Below are 8117 nucleotides of genomic sequence, written 5' to 3'. Positions count from 1 at the left end.
TGTTTACATATTAATTTGTGAATATTTTAATTAAATGTTTAATAAAGGGGCAAAAAGTCATGAACAAAAATCTGAAAATATGTCAATATAAATTTTTTTTTGGGGGGGGGGGGGGCAGCTTTTGGTGTGTACAGTTCAAATTAAAATTTTGGTGTTCAATTGTGCGTTTTAAAAATACAACAACCGGTCATTTTCTGTTTTTCAGTTACGAGTTATAAAAGGAAAAACGAATGGACGCAAAAGTACACGGACCCTGTTTAAGCAAATGGAAACAAGCTTATAATGCCAAGGTCTGATATTCGTATTGCCCTCTGAAACGTGTGACCAATAGTGATAAAATATTTTATTAAATACATTTTCTTGTAAAGCACTGGAAGTCACTTCTTGAAAGTGCTGGAAAACTGCTTACATTTCACTCTTATAAATATGTAGTGTGAACTTTGCATCGGCCTATAGCTGAGAAATTTGCATATAGAGAAAACAGGAACAGAGCCAAATACCTTTCACATGAATGAAGCATTGCACTGACGGGTCTGTTGAGGCTTGTGTGTGTTTGTCCAGCCCTCTGAAGAGCTTTATATAAGACAGAAATCTGTCAGAGACATCATCTCTCAGACTCGATCCAGGAGAAGCTGCTCTTCTGACTCCGGCTACAGTCCAACAGGTTAGTTTGTTTCTAATACTGAGCACTTGTGGACTCGTAGTTCATTTGAACACCTGTATTCTGGAGCCAATGTTATTATACATTACAGACACATCAGAAAGTTTCTATAGAAAGTTCTTTAGAATTTTCCCTAAAGAAAGAGTGATTGGGGATTACAAATACAATCTAAAAGTGAGGGGGACTGAATGTCAAGCATGTTTTTTTTTTTTGTTTGTTTTTTCAGACCTTTGTTGACAGGTTTTTGCTTAATTGGCTTATGTGTTATTTATCCCAGACAGCAAGCCAACATTGAATAAACATTGTTTTTCCATCTGAATCATCAATTCAGGTTGATATTGAAATTTCAATGTAAAATAAATGTTGAATCACCATTACCATATCGATGAAAACCTGATGTTATTAATGTTGATGGCAACAATATTGGAACAACATTGATCTATAGTTATCTTTATGATTGATTAAGCATTGATATTTGGTTTAACGGGCGATTGCTGAATGTGTTGAAAAGTCATTGATTTATAGTTGACCGGGAAACGACGCATTGTTGAAAAGTCATCGACATATAGTTGACCGGGAAATATGATTGAAAATGCATCGATATATAGTTGACCGGGAAATATGATTGAAAATGCATCGATATATAGTTGACCGGGAAATGTGATTGAAAATCTATTGATTTTTGGTTGACCGAGAGATCAACACCAACGTACTGCACCGGACACAGCTCATTTCTGGACCCTTGGCACAAGCGTACAGGTAAGCTTGCTTAATGTTCGTTATGAATGACTTGTACCTAATCATACTGTTAGGCTGATCGTTAACATGATGGTTAGTGTAGTAACCGACGCAGTGCTGGTCACTGAAATAGATTTTTGTTTTACCATGTGTCAAAATCTGCCAAACGTAGCTACTTTGTGGTTCTCTTCTAGGTTATAAAGTTAGCAAAACCTCCGAGTCCAGTCTATTTTTGTGATAGCTCAAAATAAATGTCTGTACCCATTGCTAGTGAAATCTATTAGCACAGCACCGCCACGAAATGCCGTTTAGACCATCTCGTCGTAATACAAATACAAAATATTAATAATTGTCGAGCAGGGCTGCGATATGCGTGCGATACAGTTTTGTAACTCAATTGTGTTTGTTTTCAGAAATGATAACAGTCGTTTTATACTAGTGCTTATGCGATATCACGATTTTTGATGATCTTCTCCAAGATCTGCTTTTGAGGAAAACATTTCATTGGCGTTCTGTTCTGACATGCACCTTTTCTGAGCGCGGGGAAGCGCGCGCGCACTGTCAGCGCCTGACAACCAGGCCTGGCGTCAAGGGGGGGCTTAGCCCCACATTCATATAGAAACAATTAAAATGCCTCCTTAATTTTAAAGACATAGCCTATTTATTATTATTAGCCTGTTTTTGCCTGAGATTTGCGGTGAGATTTACGCATGTGCTCGGGGGTATGCTACACGCACCCAGTATTTAAAGGGATACTCTACCGAAAAATGAAAATTCTGTCATCATATACTCACCCTCATGTTGTTTCAAACCTGTATGAATTTCTTTCTTCTGCTGAACAGAATATCAAATAGATATTTAGAAGAATGTCAGTAACCAGACAGTTTTAGATACCATTGACTTCCATAGTATATTTTTTTCCTACTATGGAAGGCAATGGTATCTAAAACTGTCTGGTTACTGACATATTCTTCTAAATATCTTCTTTTCTGTTCAGCAGAAGAAAGAAATTCATACAGGTTTGAAACAACATGAGGGTGAGTAAATAATGACAGAATTTTCATTTTTCGGTAGAGTATCCCTTTAAGCAGAAATGTGCAATTAGTCAACCGGAAGAAATCTTTTGTCTGGTAACTCTAATCAATACAAACTATTTACTTAGTTATAAGTATCCAGTTATTTAGCCTATATTGAATTTGAATTTGTTCCAAGTGTTTAAATATGTGTTCTGTTTAACTTAAATGCTAATTTTTTGCATTGTGATTTTATTTTCTGTTTTAGATGCTACTCCGCAGATGGGGACAGCTGCCGTCACCCACAGGCTGTGCAAAAGTGGCTGCGCTATGCGCCAGACCTGGCAGGAAGGACTGGACGACAAAATATTCGGCATCAGAGGACATTGAAGTGTAAATTAAGAGCACAAATAATTAAATAAAAAGGCTAATAAAAATGAATTTGTTTTAGTGTGGTGTGTTCAGTGTTTTATACGAGATTTCAAATGTTCTATTACTACTGGCTGTAGATAAAGCAGGCTATTTAAATTATGGCATTACATTTAAAAACGATTGAAATTCCATTGAAATCACGTTGATCCTTAGTTTAGTTGAAATTTCAACATTGTTTCAATATTCCTGATAATTGAAATACCATTGAAATTCCGTTGATCTATGGACAGGATTTCAACGTTGTTTCAATATTAAAAAAGGGTGCAAAATGATGTAGAATCAACATCAGAGTTCGATGTTGATTCAATGACTTATTGTTGAAAAAGGAATGTTGATTTAACATAGTGTAATAAACCTCTAAGCTGGGGTTTGTTTTAAGAGGTTTAATTAACTTTCAATGGAGGACAGAGGGTACCACACCACAGGCTTTAATGGAAAATATTACTTTATTGACAATGTTCAATTTAGAAAAGTAGTCATTATATGAAACAGCATTTAGTTCATCAAACATCAACTCCGTACGCTCACTAGGACAAACGGCGATACACAAGTGAAACTCCAAACACGTCACTCCACTGCACTCTAGTGATTAACCTCAGACCAGCACAGCACAATATAAATCGTGATCACACAGCAATCAGGTTTTTTAAGTGGAAAATCAGCACGTCCCTAGTCCAGCATACACGAATTATAATGGCCGTAAACCTCAAAATCTTAAAATACAACATACACACTCATTCATACATGCTCACAATGTTAATTAAAATATAAAACACTTCCCCGTTTCCATGACACAAGACCCCGACCCGGGGTCTAGGGAAGGAATCAGCCGTGCCAGGCAGTCCACAACAGCACGCGCTCTCCTCAGCGTTGTTCCCGTCCTCACAGTCACGGCAATTAATCACTGGTTCTGGCCTGAATTAGTCCTCTTTGGCCGTCACAGCTCTCTTTAGAACGTATAAAGTGTCTTTGGGTTTTACGAGGTCTCTTTGGACAGCACGGCTCTTAACCGTTCCTGGAACATGTAGACAGCGCTCAGGGCCGTTTGAAGGAATTTGGGGGCCCCAAGCAAAATGGACATGGAGGCCCCCCCCCAATAAAAAAACATATTATAATTCCGTCCGTTCGAAAAAAAAGTTGCACTAACTGTTTGTTACAAGCAGCATTTGCCGTCAGGCAGGTAGCTAACATAAACATATTTTTTCTAGCCTACCTGCTGCAAAATTACACCATTTGTACAAGACAAGTGGAGCTATTTTATCCAGTGTAATTTATCACTTACCACTAGGGGTGTAACAAAATTCACGGTTCGGTTCAATACGATACACACTGTTTGGTATGTTTTCGATACAGCAAAAAGAAAGAAATGCCAATTTCCTTGATTTATTTATTTTTCTTCTTTTTTTAATTAAAACTAGCATCATAAAATATGATTTCTTTTTACTTTGAGCAATTCTGGAGCTATAATTGACTCTTCTTAGGAGCATATAAAACAAAACAGCTCCTTGGAAAAAATTAAATGTAATATTGTTGTAGTTATAAACAAATGTTTATTTTAGTTAAGATTAACATTTGAGGGCATTGTATTCATAATGTCAAAATTAAACCGACGTAATGTTACTTGAAGGCATTATAGCCTACTATTCCTGCCAAACTATGTGAATGTTTCTCACTAGATCTCGCAGCGATGTTATTACTTCTGTGGCGAATTCAAATGCTTTCTTTACTGGATCTCTTATTAGCGCTGTGTAAGTTAGTAACAGTGTCGCATGATCGCGATCGGCTCGCGCTGCACTGGTCCAAACTGATAAACAACGGTCCGTCAACCACACAATAACGAGTAGCCCAGTTTCGTTCCGCTTGCATTACATTTGCACATTTGATGCTGGGCTATGTTGTCGCGCCGGCGTCTCTACATTATGAGCGCGCTTGCCACGCGCAACGCGCCTACATTTGGAAAAATGATCCAACGAACCGTTCGGTTTGAAAATGCGTACCGAACACTGAACCGAAAGCCTCGTACCGAACGGTTCAATACGAATACGTGTATCGTTACACCCCTACTTACCACTATCTTGTTTTTTCTTAACCTCTTCTTCCTTTCTCTTCATTCTTTTCTGGCTTGCTGAAGCATAATTCCGCTTCATGATGACTGCCGAGGAGTTTTTGTATTTTGCCGGCAGCAGAGATCGCGTGATTGGCTGGCTGCTGTCAGCGACTACTGAGGGGGGCCCCCTTGAGGGGGATCCCGATAACAGTGTCATTGCACTTTACTGCATTGACTATCAAAGGGGCGCTCACACAGTTTGTCGTTGCATTTTATTCTTAACCAGTCGTTGTCTTGGGGCCCCAGGCCAGCTCGGGGCCCCAAGCAATTGCTTGGTTTGCCTGCCTTGTCGCGACGGGCCTGACAGCGCTCCTACACCCCAGCCCCACTATTATCTAACTAAGTTACACAGGTCGATCTAGCTAGCTATCTTCGTTGCCGGACAAACCCTAACGGTCTCGAGCAACACAAAACGTCCCCATTTCTTTCCCGAGCACGACAAACCAGTCCCGTGCTGCTCCTCTTTCCGCTTCTCTCACTCTCCTTAAATCTCCTCACTCCAGGTGAGATCAATTATCTCTTCCTTCAGGCCATCAATGAAATGTGCTGCAGAAAGTTTCAGATGGGCCGAACCAAACCAAATCCCCAGCGTTCATCACAATAGTTTCAATGACTGTTTGCTATCTGGGATGTTTAAAGGAGACATATCATGCTTTTAAATCGTTCCTTTTTACATATAAATCATACATTTGTAGTCTATATAAAGCGGAACTGCAATGCTTGGGTCTGAATTCCTCATTATTATAGCGCCACAGGCCCCTTTTCTACCCCTTTTCTGACGTGCGTCTGAGATCAACTCGTTTTGGTGCGGTCTCTTTAAATACAACTGAGACACTTCATACCCCGCCCCCTCTCCAGAATGCAGAGGTGACACTCCACCCCGTTCGGCCATTTTTGTAGTTTGATAGCAGAGATACGATTATCTAGTGGCACAGAAACTTTTTATTCACACGTTATTAACAAAATGTCAACAACGGAAGACTTGTCCAGCCAGCCTTACATGTTCGAGCCAGAGTCGGAGCCGGAGCGAGATGAAAATGAAGACGACGAGCCTGCAGAACAACGTCTTCATATGGATGTATCGCAATGGTGTGTTACTGTATTTACACATGAAACTTTGGTCTTCCGACCTTTTACCACCGTGTCGATTTATTTTGATTAATATGTGCGAGGGAGAGAAAGCAAGACAGCGTCTAGTTTGGAGATGGTGTCTTGTTTACACTTTCGCCTGGCTCCGAAGAGAGAGATCGCGCGACCGGGTCTCTCTCTCTCTGCTCGTTCTTTCAGTTAAAGCCCATGTTGCAGGTTAACCACCACTGTCGATTAATGGGTACATAAATCACTCAAGATATGTATATCATTTTTAAAATGTCCCAAAAATGGCCTTAAAGACCTGTTTTTTACGTTTTTGATATTAACGTTTTTTTTACGCAATTCGGTGATGACGTCACGTTGGGGAGAAGTGGAGGAAAGCTAGCCTCAGCCTAGTATTATGGTGCGTTCAAGTCATCTCGTATAGATCGTATTTACGAGTTGAACGCTCTTGAATGCCACCACATTGTGAAGCGTGTAGCAAGTGATTTGCAAAGATTAATATAAATATTAATTATAGGCTAAAGGTTAATAAAACGTTACACTCACTTCTTCTTCTGGAGGTGCAGCAGGAACACGAATAGTTGGTACAGATAAATTTTTTTCAGGAGCAGCTTCTTAGCAAAACCAGCTTTACTGACCCTCGTTTGTAAAGCAGTCTGGTGTGAAATGATTCGCGCAAACATTGACGTTGATCGTGGGGAATATTCTCTTCGAAAACAAACTCAGCCACTGCGTCTTCAGTGGTTCGGATTTAGGAATGCCGTAAATACTTAATAATTAAATGCATGGTCCGAGGAGAATGAGTGGAGAGTTGGTGAAGTGTCCTGGTGAGTTGCTATCATTTAGCAACGCAGCAATGAGCACTGGAGCTAGTCTACGAGCAGCAATGCACAATAACGACACGTTTTTTTTTTTTACTGTCCTTGAATAGCACCGAGTGAAAAATCAACGTTTTCTTTATATCTAGTGGCAGTGATCATGACGTTAGTTCAGATAAGTACCGGTAATCTTTGTCGTAGTAACTTACTGGTAAACTTTGTCCTTGTCATCTAGAAATAAAAGGCATCATGCTAGCTATATGGGTGTTTCTAAGCGTTTATCTCTTCCTCCGGTGAAAATGTTGTTGCAAACGTAGCCGCCGCGAGTCTGTCGCTGTGTTTTTATGTGGGCGCCGGCGGTGCCGTCCCATGGAAACTGCGTTGGAAAGCTTGTGCTGTTACGTTAGGGAAGCGAGTGCGTTTTGGTCGCTGGTCGAGGAGCTCACCCTGCGACCAGATGTGACGTGCCTCATTCAGCATCCAGAGTTTTTACACCAGCACAAACACATTAGTTCACCATTGTCAATCTACCTATATATTTCTATATATTTATCTATCTAGCTGCTAGCTAGCTATGCTAACGTTATGCTATCTGGCTGTCTGCCTATCTCTCTATATACTAGCCTATCTATCTATCTATCTATTTATCGGTCTGTCTGTCTATATCTATGTATTTATCTATAATCTGCGCTAACGTTATCTGAATACTCTCGTCTGCTACTCGTCTTTCTAGTCACTCTTACGCTGCGTTCCAGGCAGGTTTTTGAGCACGTAAATCACGACTTCAAACCACGACTTTGTAGCGTTCCAGGCAACCTGTAACCCGTGTTTTTCCAACCTTATACCCGTGAAAGTGCACTGGAACGGCAGTCAAACCCGTGACTTCCCACCCGTGAACTCGTACTAGGTCGATGTACTCCCAGTTACGAGTTGGAAAAACACGGGTTACAGGTTGCCTGGAACGCGGCATTAATGCGGGCCGCGGGCTTTGGTAAATTCTCTCCCCAACGTGACGTAATGCAATGCATTGTGGGGGAAAGGAGAATCGTTGCAAACTGCTGTAAGATAGTACCTACTTTTTCGTATTATATTCCGCTTTGTGATACCCAACAACATAAAATACAATGGATAACAGTTTAAATGTTTATTACCAACAAGTAAACTGCACAAATTCGATGAAAAAAAAACCTGCAACACGGCCTTTAAACATGCACCCTGTCACAAGCGCGGCAGTTCATCTACATTAGACGGTG

At 40.4% G+C, this 8117-nt stretch overlaps 1 protein-coding gene across 1 annotated transcript in view; it reads left to right on the top strand.

Moving 5' to 3' along the window:
• The first annotated feature begins 621 nt into the window (after positions 1 to 621).
• Positions 622 to 8117, top strand: part of LOC308692152 (uncharacterized protein) — a 31470-nt gene continuing 23974 nt past the window's right edge. Inside the window, exon 1 of the mRNA XM_081367915.1 lies at positions 622 to 664. The gene's annotated coding sequence lies outside the window, so the exon portion shown is untranslated. The remainder of the gene's footprint in view (positions 665 to 8117) is intronic.

This window comes from Scardinius erythrophthalmus (assembly GCF_964197995.2).
Source record: "Scardinius erythrophthalmus genome assembly, chromosome: 6".
Classification (NCBI taxonomy): domain Eukaryota; kingdom Metazoa; phylum Chordata; class Actinopteri; order Cypriniformes; family Leuciscidae; genus Scardinius; species Scardinius erythrophthalmus.
This window is presented reverse-complemented; position numbering and strand designations above follow the sequence as displayed.